The sequence below is a fragment of the Squalius cephalus genome (genome assembly GCF_949319135.1).
Source record: "Squalius cephalus genome assembly, chromosome: 2".
NCBI lineage: Eukaryota > Metazoa > Chordata > Actinopteri > Cypriniformes > Leuciscidae > Squalius > Squalius cephalus.
Window position 1 is genome coordinate 63,625,400 of NC_137123.1, and position 18,677 is coordinate 63,644,076.

Consider the following 18,677-nt stretch of genomic DNA (forward strand, 5'->3'; position numbering starts at 1 on the left):
AACACACAACACAGCTGACACAGGCAAACACACAACACAGCTGACACAGGGAAACACACAACACAGCCGACACAGGGAAACACACAACACAGCCGACACAGGGAAACACACAACACAGCCGACACAGGGAAACACACAACACAGCCGACACAGGCAAACACACAACACAGCCGACACAGGCAAACACACAACACAGCCGACACAGGGAAACACACAACACAGCTGACACAGGGAAACACACAACACAGCTGACACAGGTAAACACACAACACAGCTGACACAGGGAAACACTCAACACAGCTGACACAGGGAAACACACAACACAGCTGACACAGGCAAACACACGACACAGCCGACACAGGGAAACACACAACACAGCCGACACAGGGAAACACACAACACAGCCGACACAGGGAAACACACAACACAGCCGACACAGGCAAACACACAACACAGCCGACACAGGGAAACACACAACACAGCCGACACAGGCAAACACACAACACAGCTGACACAGGGAAACACACAACACAGCCGACACAGGCAAACACACAACACAGCCGACACAGGCAAACACACAACACAGCCGACACAGGGAAACACACAACACAGCTGACACAGGGAAACACACAACACAGCTGACACAGGTAAACACACAACACAGCTGACACAGGGAAACACTCAACACAGCCGACACAGGGAAACACACAACACAGCCGACACAGGCAAACACACGACACAGCCGACACAGGGAAACACACAACACAGCCGACACAGGGAAACACACAACACAGCCGACACAGGGAAACACACAACACAGCCGACACAGGCAAACACACGACACAGCCGACACAGGGAAACACACGACACAGCCGACACAGGGAAACACACGACACAGCCGACACAGGGAAACACACGACACAGCCGACACAGGCAAACACACGACACAGCCGACACAGGCAAACACACAACACAGCCGACACAGGGAAACACACAACACAGCCGACACAGGAAAACACACGACACAGCCGACACAGGGAAACACACGACACAGCTGACACAGGGAAACACACAACACAGCCGACACAGGCAAACACACGACACAGCCGACACAGGCAAACACACGACACAGCCGACACAGGGAAACACACAACACAGCCGACACAGGGAAACACACGACACAGCCGACACAGGGAAACACACAACACAGCCGACACAGGGAAACACACAACACAGCTGACACAGGGAAACACACAACACAGCTGACACAGGCAAACACACAACACAGCTGACACAGGCAAACACACAACACAGCTGACACAGGCAAACACACAACACAGCTGACACAGGGAAACACACAACACAGCTGACACAGGGAAACACACAACACAGCTGACACAGGCAAACACACAACACAGCTGACACAGGCAAACACACAACACAGCTGACACAGGGAAACACTCAACACAGCCGACACAGGGAAACACACAACACAGCTGACACAGGCAAACACACAACACAGCTGACACAGGCAAACACACAACACGGCTGACACAGGGAAACACACAACACAGCTGACACAGGGAAACACACAACACAGCTGACACAGGGAAACACACAACACGGCTGACACAGGGAAACACACAACACAGCTGACACAGGGAAACACACAACACAGCTGACACAGGCAAACACACAACACAGCTGACACAGGCAAACACACAACACGGCTGACACAGGGAAACACACAACACAGCTGACACAGGGAAACACACAACACAGCTGACACAGGGAAACACACAACACAGCTGACACAGGCAAACACACAACACAGCTGACACAGGCAAACACACAACACAGCTGACACAGGGAAACACTCAACACAGCCGACACAGGGAAACACACGACACAGCCGACACAGGTAAACACACGACACAGCCGACACAGGCAAACACACAACACAGCCGACACAGGCAAACACACAACACAGCCGACACAGGGAAACACACAACACAGCCGACACAGGGAAACACACAACACAGCCGACACAGGCAAACACACAACACAGCCGACACAGGGAAACACACAACACAGCCGACACAGGCAAAAACACAACACAGCCGACACAGGGAAACACACAACACAGCTGACACAGGCAAACACACAACACAGCCGACACAGGGAAACACACGACACAGCCGACACAGGTAAACACACAACACAGCCGACACAGGGAAACACACAACACAGCTGACACAGGGAAACACACGACACAGCCGACACAGGGAAACACACAACACAGCTGACACTGGTAAACACACAACACAGCTGACACAGGTAAACACACAACACAGCCGACACAGGGAAACACACAACACAGCTGACACAGGGAAACACACAACACAGCCGACACAGGGAAACACACAACACAGCCGACACAGGGAAACACACAACACAGCCGACACAGGCAAACACACAACACAGCCGACACAGGCAAACACACAACACAGCCGACACAGGCAAACACACAACACAGCCGACACAGGCAAACACACAACACAGCCGACACAGGTAAACACACAACACAGCCGACACAGGCAAACACACAACACAGCTGTTGACACAGGGAAACACACAACACAGCTGTTGACACAGGGAAACACACAACACAGCTGACACAGGGAAACACACAACACAGCCGACACAGGTAAACACAACACAGCCGACACAGGGAAACACACAACACAGCCAACACAGGCAAACACACAACACAGCCGACACAGGGAAACACACAACACAGCCGACACAGGTAAACACACAACACAGCCGACACAGGGAAACACACAACACAGCTGACACAGGTAAACACACAACACAGCTGACACAGGGAAACACACAACACAGCTGACACAGGGAAACACACAACACAGCTGACACAGGTAAACACACAACACAGCTGACACAGGGAAACACACAACACAGCTGACACAGGCAAACACACAACACAGCCGACACAGGGAAACACACAACACAGCCGACACAGGCAAACACACAACACAGCCGACACAGGTAAACACACAACACAGCTGACACAGGGAAACACACAACACAGCTGACACAGGGAAACACACAACACAGCTGACACAGGGAAACACACAACACAGCTGACACAGGCAAACACACAACACAGCTGACACAGGTAAACACACAACACAGCTGACACAGGCAAACACACGACACAGCCGACACAGGGAAACACACAACACAGCCGACACAGGGAAACACACAACACAGCTGACACAGGCAAACACACAACACAGCTGACACAGGGAAACACACAACACAGCTGACACAGGGAAACACAACACAGCTGACACAGGGAAACACACAACACAGCTGACACAGGGAAACACACAACACAGCTGACACAGGGAAACACACAACACAGCTGACACAGGCAAACACACAACACAGCTGACACAGGTAAACACACAACACAGCTGACACAGGCAAACACACGACACAGCCGACACAGGGAAACACACAACACAGCTGACACAGGGAAACACACAACACAGCTGACACAGGCAAACACACAACACAGCTGACACAGGGAAACACACAACACAGCTGACACAGGCAAACACACAACACAGCTGACACAGGGAAACACACAACACAGCTGACACAGGTAAACACACGACACAGCCGACACAGGGAAACACACAACACAGCTGACACAGGCAAACACAACACAGCTGACACAGGGAAACACACAACACAGCTGACACAGGCAAACACACAACACAACACAACACAGCTGACACAGGGAAACACACGTGCTAGAAGAGTTTTTGTTCTGTTGTTTTAAAAGACCATCAAGCGGTATCTCTGGTCGTAATCAGTCCTTCACTGACCAATCAGCGTTCATTAGCAGAATGCTAGCGTGTTATGGGCAACAACAACTCAACCTGTAAGAAATGGAAAGGACATAAGTACTCGTTCATTCAACTTTCGACCTATAACCCATGTTGAACTTGCAAAACCTACAATCAAATCTGAGATTTCTTAACGGCAATCGGGTGAAAGAGACACATTTAGCCGTCTAGCCCCATAGACTCCCATTCATTCTGCACTCATGGGCGATCACCCCCAGTGGAGCTCTGGTGGAACTACAACCACAATTCGGTACAATAGGACTTAATAGGGAGTGGCCAGGCTCTCCGTAGACGGGCTCTGGTTTCCAGCAAACAGGGAACGTTCGTCCTATTAAGGTTCTCTCAACGTTATGAACAAGCGTTCTTCCAGTAACGTTAATAGAACGTTCGTTCAGAGTTATCTGGTCTTTAAAAATGTTCTCAAAACGTTACTTATAGCCTAGATCGTTCATGGATCTTTTTATTTTTACTAGTTGCCATATCAACACTATATAGAGAAAAAAAAAGACGTCAAAATCCAGAAATCATTGGAAGATATCACTGAACAATTAACCAGAGCTAAAGTAGATGTCTTGATTATGTTCATTTTTCAGCTCTGTTTTTTGTGTTAATTTAAAATGAGACAAATCTGATATTATTGTAATCTTCTATCTGTTATTGAACAGTTGAGATAGTTGTTTAATGCTGATCTAACAGCAGAAACACTCGCCGGGTTTAAACCCCAGTTGCACAGGCGGGGCATGTTGTCACACTGTTACAATGAGCTCCTATTAGAACTATGATATTCTATTCTATACTTTTATGAATTCTATTGAGAAACCTTGAGAAAAAGGTGAATAAAGACTGAGAGTCAATGTTCAGAAATTATATTATTATGTTTTGAATTATGCTGTATAGCTGCTATAATAATAATAATAATAATAATGCATTTTATTTATAACACACTTTTCATCAAAGATCTCAAAGTGCTACAGGTTAGAAACAAAAAAGATAAGCAGTTCTTTAGAAATAACATCTAAAGGGGACCAAAAGCTTTGCTAAAAAGAAATGTCTTAAGGCCTTTTTTAAAACAGTCAGTGGATTGAGGAGCCCTCGAGGAGTCCACAGATGTGGACCACAGATCTCCCATTGTCCTGAGTCTGGTTCTGGGAATGTGGAGGAGGTTAGAGTGAGTGGAGCGGAGGGAACGGGTTGTGTTTTGTGGGTTGTCCATGGATGCATTGATGTGTGAGGAGGAAAACCTTGTACTCAATCCTGGTGGAGATGGGAAGCAGTGGAGTGAGTGGAGAGTGGGGGTAATGTGCTCATGTTTCCGCACTCTCATCGGGATCCTAGTTTTGGATGTACTGAAGCCTCTGCAGACTCTTTCTAGGAATCCCAATGAGAAGGGCATTGCAGTAGTCCAGTCTGGAGGAGACAAAGGCATGAACCAGCTTTTCGGCATCTGAGAGGGTGAGAAAGGTGCGGAGTTTGGAGGTGGTAGAAAGAGGTCTTGCATAGGTGATTTATATGAGCTTCAAAAGTGAGTTGGGAGTCCATTTTTACACCAAGATTAGTGACTATTGATGAGAGGGGAATGTTGGTGCCAGAAAAGCTGATGCTGGTTATGGATGATGATTTGGTCTGGTGAGGAGTGCCAACCAGGATGGCTTCGGTTTTGGAGCTGTTGAGTTGAAGGAAGTTGTGCTCCATCCATACCTTTATATTATCTCCTTCAGACAGGTGATGGGGGTGTTTATTTGTTTATTTGTTTATTTAAAAGGATCCCCATTAGCTGACGCCAAGACGACAGCTAGTCTTCCTGGGGTCCAGACAATACATACAAAACCCAATAATTACAATCACAATTACTCCCAAATATATCATATATAAATACACATAAAAGAACAAGAAAAAGTAACAATACAAAAAGTACTGATTAAAATAATAATAAAATAATGAAAAACAACATAGCACATGATACAACCTCACTCAACCAATCCAGACGATATTATGATGTTGAAAACAAATACAGTCTTAGTCTTTTTTTAAAACCAGTTTTTCCCTTGATTTCACGAACCACAACTGGAAGATTGTTCCAAAACACAATTGACCTATAAAACACGGTCCTCTTCATAGAGTCAGATTTAGGTAGGGGTAAAGAAATCTGACAACTATTCGCCCCTCTTGTGTAATGTGAATGCATATCTGAACAGCAAATTATATTATCATAAAGAAATTTAGGAGTCCGAGTGTTAATAATTCTATGAAAGTATACTAACATATTAACAGATAGTCTATGCTTGACCATCAGCCAAGCAAGACATTCATGCATCTCTGCAACACTAGTTCTTGAAGAACAACCAAGAACCAGTCTTGCAGCCTTGTTTTGAGCCACTTGTAATTTTTTTAAATGACTGCTTGATGCAGCAGACCATACAATAGAACAGTAATGCAAATGACACAAAACCAATGTACAAACAACACGACTAAACAACTGTGAATTTAGAAACTGTGCACATTTACGCATTACTGCAACAGCTCTACCCATTTTAGCAACAACTTTGTTGATGTGATCAGACCATGACAACGTGCAATCAAGCCAAAGTCCAAGAAGCTTCACCTTTTTTACTTGCTGTACATTTTGACCATTTACTTGTATATTAATTTTAGGATTATCAGATAATCTATACTTAGAACCAAATATTATACTCATAGTTTTTGAAATATTTAGAACAAGTTTATTTGTTTTGATCCAGTTATACAATTTCCTGATCTCACAAGACAGAACCTGATTAAGCTCTGAACATGTAGGGGCTGCATAATAAAGAGTAGAATCATCAGCAAACATAGTCAATGTAGCTTTACTGAGTATATACGGCATATCATTTGTAAAAATTGAAAATTTCTATTAGCTCGTTGGAGTTGGAATCTACAGTGTATTTCATTGTCTCTCTAAAATTAGAAACCTTATTAACAAAATAATCATTAAAATAATTTGCAATCTGTATTGGCTTAGTCAAATAAACTCCATTCAATTCAACAAAAGAAGTACAAGTAGATTTTTTCCCCATGATTTCATTAAGTACATTCCACATTCTCTTACTATCTGTACCACTATCGTCAATTCTCTTCTGAAAATATTTTTTCTTTTTCACTCTGTTCACCTTGGTCACATGATTCCTTAAAGTACAATAACATTTTCTGTCCTCAAGAGAGTCAGAAAGAACCGCAACCTTTTTAGCCTCTTCCCTTTGAGCCATTAAGCTCCTTAACTCAGTATCAACCCAAGGAGCACTTTTGGCTTTAACTGTAAATTTCTTTAATCTTCCATTTAATATTATCCAGTTCAACTCTCCTCATTAAATACCCTATAATATCTTTTCATAATGATTTTAGGACAGGCTCTAGGTAGCTTAGTTCTCCTGGAGACAGCAATACAGTTGTGATCACTAAAGCCAGCTGTTACAGAAACGGGTGTTGAGCACATATCAGGATTACTAGTGTAAATATGATCAATACATTTTGATGTTAAAGATCCTGTATTGTTACTAGAAATTCTTGTTGGTTGATCCATTAATTGAGATAAACCACAGGTGTCTGTCATAGTTTTAAGCTTATTCTTCAGAGGACAAATATCAGATAGCCAATCAATATTTAGATCACCCAGCCAGTATAGCTCTCTGTTTTCCTCAGTCACCTTGTCTAGCATATTACATAAACCATTTACATACTCTATCCTGGCACTAGGTGGCCTATAACAACAGCCAAGAATAATCGGTTTTAAATGTGGAAGTTGTACCTGTAACCATAACACTTCAACATCATCAACCATTAAGTCATGTCTCAGTTTAACAGGGAAATGATCCCGTATGTAAATGGCCACACCACCTCCAAACCTGTTTCGATCATTTCTATAAATTGAAACCCCCCCTATATCAACATCTGAATTGTCTATGAAGTGATCCAGATGAGTTTCAGAAATCATAAGTATGTCTATTTTGTTCAATTGCAAAAATAAAGACAGGTCTTGAATTTTGTTCCTTAGACTACATATATTAATATGAGCAAGGATTAAACCTTTAGGTAGTTTATTTATACTGGTCATCTTAGTTGAATGGTAAATAAGTCCTATATTATAATCTAGTTGAATATTTTGTACCCTAAGTTATTTTATCATCATCAAGTAGACTACATACATATAAGTCCTGCACACAGACACACATGCATGAACACAAACATATATAAAATTGAGCTTTAAAGCTCATTAGGCCTATAACCGACTTTGTCCAGCCCTTGGAGTGATGATCAGTTTATCATACTTCAAACTCGCTTTATCACCTCTCTCTCTGGCAGCTTTCACCTTCGGCCACAACTCTTTCCTCCTCAGTTGCACAGCTTCAGAGAAATCTTCGTTAATGTAGATCCTAGTGCCCTTTAATTTCTTGGCAGAAGAAAGAATCAGCTCTCTATCTTTAATGCAAAGAAGTTTGACAACAATTTTCCTTGGCCTTCCCCTCTCCTGAAACTGACCAAGTCTCTGGGCACGCTCAATGTCCATGTTTATTCCATCTAAGCCCAAGTTTTTTTAAAGCATTTCTCGCACCTTTTTCTCTGATTCACACCAATTCTCTCCTTTCTCATCAGCAATGCCATCGATTAAAATATTTGTTCTCCTGCTCTGGTTTTCAATGTAGTCAAGCTTGTTGAACATTGCATCCAATTCCTGCTTGGAAGTAGTAATATTTGTCTCAAATGCCCTTATCTTTGCCTCAATCACAGTACATCCCATCTTCTCCTCTTCAAGCTTTGTTTGGGTAAATTCCAAGCTGGTCTTTAGCTCCTGTACATCTCTGATAACACCATCCAACCTTTTGTTAGTTCCATCCATGATCAGCTGAATGAAACATTTGAAGTTATCTTGCTGCTGCAATAACATATCTTTATAGATCCTTCTCTGCTGCTCCATTAACTGGGAGAGTACACTCATTGTGACAACTGCATCCTCCTCACAAGGAGATGTTTTAGCATTTTTAGGAGGCATGATGTGTCTTACCAGGATGTACCGGAAGTTGATGAAAGTTGCAAATGTTGATGGTGACAGATCTGTTTGTCAAGGTCCTAGTAGGCCCAAAAGCCCATCAACTTGGGCTACAGCACAAGCTCAGCGGATAGTGGAAATATTGTCCCCAATATTGAGACGCAATTTAAATAAAATGCAACTTGAGTCAATTAACCACTAAATTTGAGAATACCAGAAAGGATTCAGTAGATTTTTGTTAGATTCTAAGAGGCCAGGTTCTCAGAGAAAACTCCTGGCAGCCATCTTGAAAAAAACAAGGAGGGGAGGTAAGAGGCAAGTCCAGTCTGAAGTACCACTTGACGCCACTTGGGTGTGGTTTCAGCTGTGGCATGTACATAGAGCTGTGTGTCATCGGCATAGCAGTGGAATGAGATTTTGTGACGGCTGATGATTTGGCCAAGGGGGGTGAGGTAGAGGATGAAGAGGATGGGGCCAAGGACTGACCCCTGGGGGACACCGCAAGTAACTGTGTGTGGATTTGATTTGGAGTGGCCTAGGGAGATGTATTCTGTCCGGTTTGTGAGGTATGATCTGAACCAACTGAGGGCAGTGTCATTTAGTCCAGTAGTGAGGCGGAGCCGGTTTAAAAGAATGCCATGGTCGACATGCAGCAGAAAGGTCCAGGAGGATGAGGAGGGAGGGAGAGCCAGCATCAGATGATATGAGGAGGTCGTTTGTGACTCTAACGAAGGCCGTCTCAGTGGTGTGGGCAGAGCGGAAACCTGACTGGAATTTTTCAACGAGGTTATTATGTTTGAGGTGGTCCTGAAGGTGGGTGGCAACTGCCTTCTCAAGTACTTTTGATATGAAGGGTAGAATGGAGATGTGCCTATAGTTGGATAGGACTTCCGGATCAAGAGTGGGTTTTTTGAGCAGTGGTGTGATAAAGACAGGGGGAACGGGTAACACTTTACAATAATAGTACATGAATAATCATGTACTAATACCTGAATTAATAATTACTTTACTATGAACTAATGATGAGTTAAGACATGTATTAATGAGGTACTAACCTTAATTACGACATGAGTATCATGAATTCCTACATGAATATACCATCTTAACTACGCGTTAGTACATGCTTGTTAATTAATGTATTAATTAACATTTCGAGGTAAAGTAAATCAAACATGCTCTAGATCAGAAGAAAGATGTACTAAAAGGGCACAATGTTAAATTGTTCATAAATTTAACACCATCAATTGTCACATACATCAGTGAATGACACAAGATGTCTTGAAATATTTATATTAAACCTACTCATTGAACACACATTCCGTTTTAAGTGATTCCACTGCTGCCTTCAAGTGTAAAATACCTACTACACTAGCATATTCATTAAACAGATGCAATTTTCAAAATTAAAATCAGTGTTAGCACAGATGATGGTTATTTTCTGGATTTGTTTACTGTCTTTATATCATAATGCAGTCGGATGTTAGTCTTGTTTGCTGGCTCTTCTTTGGGGCCACTATTGCCCCTTCAAAATTTGTCCACTTTTTTCCTACCGTTCAGTTCCTTCTCCATCTAAATTCAGGCACAGCACCTCTGCTCTTCCACTTCTTTACAAACCACCGACAAGCACCAAATGATATCTGATTTAGAAGAGCTGAATATGTATAAAACATGTGTAATTGATACATTTTTGAAGATTTACTCTTGGAGGGCCAAGACAAGAAATTACATGATACATTAACAAATCATGAATTCATGTTACTTTCCAAGTAATTAATGATGAGTTAGTAATGATGTGCCCCCCCCAAGTAAAGTCATGACATTATGATACATTAACAAGTCATGAATTCATGTTACTTTTACTTCATGGCGGGGCACATTATTACTAACTCATCATTAATTACTTGGAAAGTAACATGAATTCATGACTTGTTAATGTATCATAATGTCATGACTTTACTTGGGGGGGCACATCATTACTAACTCATCATTAATTACTTGGAAAATCCAAGAGTAAATCTTCAAAAATGTATCAATTACACATGTTTTATACATATTCAGCTCTTCTAAATCAGATATCATTTGGTGCTTGTCGGTGGTTTGTAAAGAAGTGGAAGAGCAGAGGTGCTGTGCCTGAATTTAGATGGAGAAGGAACTGAACGGTAGGAAAAAAGTGGACAAATTTTGAAGGGGCAATAGTGGCCCCAAAGAAGAGCCAGCAAACAAGACTAACATCCGACTGCATTATGATATAAAGACAGTAAACAAATCCAGAAAATAACCATCATCTGTGCTAACACTGATTTTAATTTTGAAAATTGCATCTGTTTAATGAATATGCTAGTGTAGTAGGTATTTTACACTTGAAGGCAGCAGTGGAATCACTTAAAACGGAATGTGTGTTCAATGAGTAGGTTTAATATAAATATTTCAAGACATCTTGTGTCATTCACTGATGTATGTGACAATTGATGGTGTTAAATTTATGAACAATTTAACATTGTGCCCTTTTAGTACATCTTTCTTCTGATCTAGAGCATGTTTGATTTACTTTACCTCGAAATGTTAATTAATACATTAATTAACAAGCATGTACTAACGTGTAGTTAAGATGGTATATTCATGTAGGAATTCATGATACTCATGTCGTAATTAAGGTTAGTACCTCATTAATACATGTCTTAACTCATCATTAGTTCATAGTAAAGTAATTATTAATTCAGGAATTAGTACATGATTATTCATGTACTATTATTGTAAAGTGTTACCGGGGGAACGTGACCAGTTTGGAGGGAATGATTTATAACAGCGGTGATCAGGGGACTTAGGACAGTGATATGAGTTTTTACCAGGGAGGTTGGGAGAGGGTCCAGGGGACAGGTGGAGGATTTCATCTTCCTGATGATGTTCTGCACCTCTTCTGATGAAACCTCAGGAAAGCAGTTTAGGGGTTGGGAGACGGTATATGTTGGGGGAACAGTTTGGGTGGGAGGACCAGAAAGGGCAGGGCGAATATGTGCAATTTTTGACGTGAAGAAATCCATGAATTTATTGCACTGCTCTTCTGTAGTCAAGTCAAGTCATCTTCATTTATATAGCGCTTTTAACAATGTAGATTGTTTCAAAGCAGCTTTACAGAGATAAGCGTATAATTTAAGTTAACAGAGATTGATTTGGCTTTATAGCGGTTCTATAGTTATATAAGTTATTTTCCAGCTAAAGTTAGTTTTGATTGATTCGCTTCCGTCGCAACGATCATTTGTTATTAAATTAGGAGCCGCTAAGACGACACAATTCTCTCTACACAGACTTTAAACGCGAACCTGTGAGAAACGCTGATGGCGTGCACATGCGCATTAAGAATTGGTTCTATAGTTATGTGCGTTTGAATATATGTGCGCAGGTTTGTAATTCCCTACAGACCAAGCCTAAACAAAGTACTGGCATTTCCTTATAAATTTTGATACAGAATTTTATTTCATTTTGTCACTTCAGGGTAGATACGCGAAACGAATTTCCCGAAAACGCTTTATCTGTAGAGTGGTAAAGGGATCCTCCATAGGGAGAGACTAGTTGGCACTTCAGCACTGCGTTGTCATCGGGTCCAGGCGAAGGGCCTTCATCAGATCTGGATACGGCCTGGATCCGGCAGGCTGCGGGAAAACCTTGGGATAAACAAAGACACTAAAATTAGCGTAGACGCCATTCTTCTCATGATGTAACGAGTACATCAGGATTTATGGGAAGTGTTCCTGGTTCCAGCTGACCTGATCTATGCAGCCTAACATTGGATTATAGAAGTCTATAATGTATTATGTGAATGCTAGGTCAAAGAGATGTGTCTTTAGTCTAGCTTTGAACTGACAGAGTGTGTCTGCTTCCCGGACAATGTTAGGAAGACTGTTCCAGAGTCTGTAGTGGCAGTAAGTGGGGGAGATTGTGGTTTGAGAAGGTGGTTTATAGTGGGAAAAAGCTGCTTGGAATTTCCTGGCATCGCAGTAAAACTGTGACCTTGCCTCTTTGAGGGACTGTGCATATTTCTGTTGTTGCTCCCGGTAGATTTGTTTGTGGACAGTGAGGCCAGAGGCTCTGAAACGCCGCTCAAGGACCCGCCCTGCCGCCTTCATCTCACGAAGCCCATCTGAGAACCAGGGTGCGGGTGAAGGTGACTGTTCTGGTTTTAACAGGGGCATGGAGGTCCAGGAGGTGCTCAGATGGCTGTTGTAGTAGTCCACTGCTTCGTCGGCTGAGGAAAAGTGTGTGGAAAGCATACCTGTCATACCTGTTTTTCCCGGGTTTCTCCCGTTTTTTAGCCCTATCTCCCGGACCCCTCCCGGTTTGTTATTTCTCCTGGGAAACTCCCGTAATTTGCATGGCCCAAACTCCTTTATGAATAATCAGACCAATATGTTTGTCTAATGTTGACCTGTTGCCAGATCTTGTATTAAATGCATTATATTCACACAATCCACACACACCATATACAAATTACAATTCCAACCCGTTTGTCACCTCAACCTGGCAACCTATAACCCAGTTGCGGAAAGTTTTAGCCGATAGACATGGCAGGTGAAGGCGGTGTCCCCGCAAAGAAACCGAAGTACAGTTGTAAATTTATGTTTCCATTTATGGGTTTTGCCAGAGTTTTTCCTGCATAGAGAATTATGAGGCGGCCGCCTCCGTCAAATCTCGTGCCGCCTCCGGCTCTCGACAAACAGTCACATGGTCAGATACACTTTTCCCACCGTGATGGTTCTGTTGCGGTTATAAAAATATTTAAAATAATCTAATTTAATACAGTTATAATTTTTCAATGTAAATTATTTCATTTGATTGGTAACAACCTAGTGTCCTATTATTTTAATTGAATATATTGATCAAATTTAAGAATTTGAAATGAAAGATGGAGCATAGCCTACAGTTAATAAAATGAGGGGAAAATTACTTTTATAAAGGTACAAAAAATTATTCTGAGTGTTTTCAAATGATGTAATGAAACATTGACAATTTTGACAACATTGACTCTGTTTAGGATATTAAGGAAATGTAATTTTGCCAAAAGAAGAACTTTTATTTTAAATAAATGTTCATTTTAAATCAGCCTACTTCAGTGTGATATGTTACCATATTATCATGCTTAACACTAAGAATTTGAATAATTGTAATGTGATGATCAGATGCAAATATCTAAATCAAAGAATAGGCCTATGGGCGGTTTGCGGGTGGATTATTTATTTTTAACAGTGGATTCGAGAGACTCAAAGTGCACCAGATTAATGAATTTATCTTTAAAATGTACAAAATTTTCTTTTTTTCTTACGCACCCCCCTAGAGGTACCGAGGACACTTAACAGCATGAGCCTACCTCTTGCTATTCTTCAACATGCCATTATTTTATCTGAAAAAGTTAATAATTATATTTTATTGACTAAATATTTTTATTTTTTTTATTAGATCATTAGATCATGTTTTTTTAAATGTTAGATCATATAACATTGTAATCTGTAATATGGTCATGTTATAATGAACCCCACATATGGGGCATGTTGTCACAGTTCACTTCCATTATTTCAGGGTAAAGCAAGAAAAAAGTACACACTGTATTAATGAAACAAAACCACATGATTGTACTAGACATGAGTGTGTGTGTGTGTGTGTGTGTGTGTTAAATCTGTGTAAGGACTGCAATGATTGTCTTATTCGTGAAACGTGTAACCTCAGTTATAGTCTTTATACACTGTGAAAATGATTTTTCAAAGCCGTAAATAAAACAGATTATTGATTTATAAGATTCAATCTTTCCACTTCAAATTTTCATATTTAATTCAACGTGATACTTGCTTCTTCTTTGTAATTATTTGTGACTTTTACTAGCAATTTCTGAGTGAAAACTGTAAATGTGTAGAAAAACTTTTTCAACATTGACATTTGAGGTCATTAAACTAAGATCATTAGACATCTCGATTTATTACTAACTTTAAGAATGCTGTAAAAGTCAATGCATTAATGAGACAATCTTGTGAAGTGTTGTTATAGTTATTGTGGTCAGTGTTTATAAGGGTTTGACATTGGGAGTTTCCTCGGATGAGGTTTGGTTTCTTTAACGATCTCAACGGGGTGGTACTTATAAATCACTTTATGAATCACTTTATGAATCATGAACTCACAGCTTTCAGAACCACAAACTATCATTCACTCATTCAGGGTTTGACTGGAACTAAGCGACCGCAACTGATGTTTGTGTTGGACAAACTAAAGGTGATTTCAGGATGAGCTTTTATTTAAATGAGTAACACTTTACAGTAAGGTTCATTAGTTAACATGAACCAAGAATGAACAATACAGCATTTATTAATCTTAGTTCATATTAATTTCAACATTTACTAAAACATTATTAAAATCTTGTTAACATTAGTTAATCAGAGGAGTAAAAAGTACTTTTTTTTCTTAAAAAATGTAATTAAGTAAAAGTAAAAGTATTGATTTTTAATTGTACTCAAGTACAGTAAAAATCCCCCAAAATAACACTCAAGTACAGTAATCAAGTAAAATGACTCAGTAGTTAATGCACTGTGAACTAACATGAACAAACAATGAACAGCTGGATTTTTATTAACTAACATGAACAAAGATTAATAAATACTGTAACAAATGTATTGCTCATTGTTATTTCATACATTAACTAATGACCTTATTGTACAGTGTTTCCTTTAAATGCACATGTGACTTTTCTTCTGTGTGATGAAGATGTGATGAGATTAGCATGAATATTATGAAACACTACAATAGTAGTAAATCTGTTCATTCACAAAAAAAGAAAGATCACCTTCATTCATTCATTCATTTGCATAAAAACTCTGATTCAACCCATCAAACAAAGGAAACGAAAGTCAATGCAAAGGACAAATGGTTTCCAGTTTCTTTTTATTTGCTTTCACTATACAGAAGATGCAAGAATGATCTGACAGTGAACACTTTAACTTTGAAGCTGTTAAGTCGTTATTCAAGTCTAAATGTGCAACAAACTCACAACTCACTTACTTTACCCTGTTCCTGATCCTCGGGTTTGTAGGTTTGTAGGATTGAAGGACTGTAGGATTGTTCACCAGCGCAGGACTAATGCTAACAGCATAGGTGTTCAGTAACTCAAAACCCCTATCACGATTAGCATTAACCCCGAACTGAGACACTGAGACACTGAGACACTGAGACACAGCGACGAGATCCGGACCAGAACCTGTAGAGAGGAAAAACAACAATCAGAAGGACCATAAATCACATTAATAGACCATAAATCACATTAATGAACCATAAATCACATTAATAGACCATAAATCACATTAATAGATAATAAATCGCATTAATAGACCATAAAATCACATTAATAGACCATAAATCACATTAATAGACAACAAATCACATTAATAGACTGATGCATTTCTGAAAACAGTGATGCATCAGATATTATAGTGCAAACCAATGCAATAAATATCTGTGCATTTAGTGGGAAAAGGGGAAAGCTTGTGTGGTTTGGTTTAGCACATCTTCTCCACTGCCCACACATCCAGAAACTAAGATGAAGATCTGTGACCTTTAAGTGCGAATGGTAATTATGAGTCACGTCTATTCACTCTTGATTCTTAACGTGTAAATGTCTCGAACATACTGTCTCTTTAAGTGTCTCGAACATCACTGTCTCTTTAAGTGTCTCAAACATCACTGTCTCTTTAAGTGTCTCGAACATCACTGTCTCTTTAAGTGTTTCGAACATCACTGTCTCTTTAAGTGTTTCGAACATCATAAGCCGCGTTTCCATTACCCTTCAAATTGCAATTGCGAATTGAAAATACGCTTAATGGAAACATGTAATTTTCGCAAAAACTCGCATTTATCACAAAAAGTTTTTCCGCTCGCATGAGGAGGTTTTTCAGGCAATTAGAAAAATAAATATTTCGCAAAACTGCAATGGAAACAGTTTTTGCGCATTTACAGTCACCTGACGTAGATGACGCGGTGTGTTTGGACATAATACGAGACAGAGTTCTTTATTAAACTCATTAAAGACAAAAGAATTACAGGAATAATGGATTCTAAACCTCAAATAAATGCCACAATCAAGACCTCGAAGCAGAAATGAGGGAGAAACACTCAGAAACTCCTCATATGTGCCGCTCACAACAAGTATAATAAGGGTCTTTCCTTACCATTAATGCTTGGAAACACACACACATCTCCTTCCATTAATAATAATGGCCAGTGCAGTGGCTGGGATATAGTACAGAAACCCACCAGCGTCCGTTGCCATGGTTTTTGTAATGATTTACTGATCGCGAGAGGAAAAAATGAAGTTTTAGTCGCATAACATCGGTTAATGGAAACGCCGTCATTTCGCAATAGTTTTTTGTCGACATTTAGAAAAAAATCGCCAAAGTTTTACAAAATCTGTAATGAAAACGCGCCTACTGTCTCTTTAAATGCCTCAAACATCAAGCGTTTAAAGCCCCTGCGCAGAAGGAAGGAAGAGCTGAAGCGTGTGGTTTTCCTCGGAGATCTGACTGACACACATTACCTGTTCGAGTCGATACACTCCTCCTTCACCGCCGCAGATCCTCTGCTTTCTCTCTCTCTCTTCTTCTGCTCGTGTGTTTCAGATATTCCATTGACTTCAAGAGACGAGATGCGCTTTCTCTCCTCACTTCTCTCTCTTTCTCTCCGTCTCTCGATGCGACAGAGCTTTATATGCCTATGTCTGACTCATAAAAAAAAACCCACAACGGAAATTTACAAGGGGAAAACATTTTTGATCAGTATATCTATGCAAATGAAAAAAAATTAGGTGAATTAAAATCAATATTTCACTATTATAAAGCCGTATCTAGGAAATCAAAAGTGTGAGTAAAACGATGATTATAGGGATTTTCAATGATTGAGTTCTTGTTGATATTCCTTCACAAGTTGTGCATGATCATAACATTTAACATAGAGACAGAACATTTCAGAGGATGATGATCATTCATATATTATCAACCCGAAAGACACAAGAAACATTTATTTATGATCAATAGTTCACTATTATAAAGCTGTATCTAATCAGATAATAAAACTAGTATTAGTAAAAAAAGGGATTTTCTGATTGAGTTCTTGTTGATATTCCTTCACAAGTTGTGCATGATCATAACATTTAACATATTGAGATTTCAGAGGATGATGATCATTCATTATCAACACAAGAAACATTCATTTATGATCAATAGTTCACTTATAAAGCCGTATCTAATCAAAAGTGTGAGTAAAATGCTTATAGGGATTTTCTATGATTGAGTTTTTGTTGATATTCCTTCACAAGTTGTGCATGATCATAACATTTAACATAGATATTTCAGAGGATGATGATCATTCATTTATTATCAACACGAAAGATACAAGAAACATTCATTTATGATCAATAGTTCACTTATAAAGCCATATCTAATCAAAAGTGTGAGTAAAATGATTATAGGGATTTTCTCTGATTGAGTTTTTGTTGATATTCCTTGATGATGAACCTGAAAGACACAAGAAACATCTTAGATTAGTGTTTTATAGCCTATGTATTTGTTTATTGCCTCATTAAGTCGTGACACAACACTGGTCCATTTTCTCTTTATAATGTCTGTATGTTTCATTTATTTCACCCACCTGATCTATAATCATTGATGATGATGAAGAAGATTTCAGTTGAA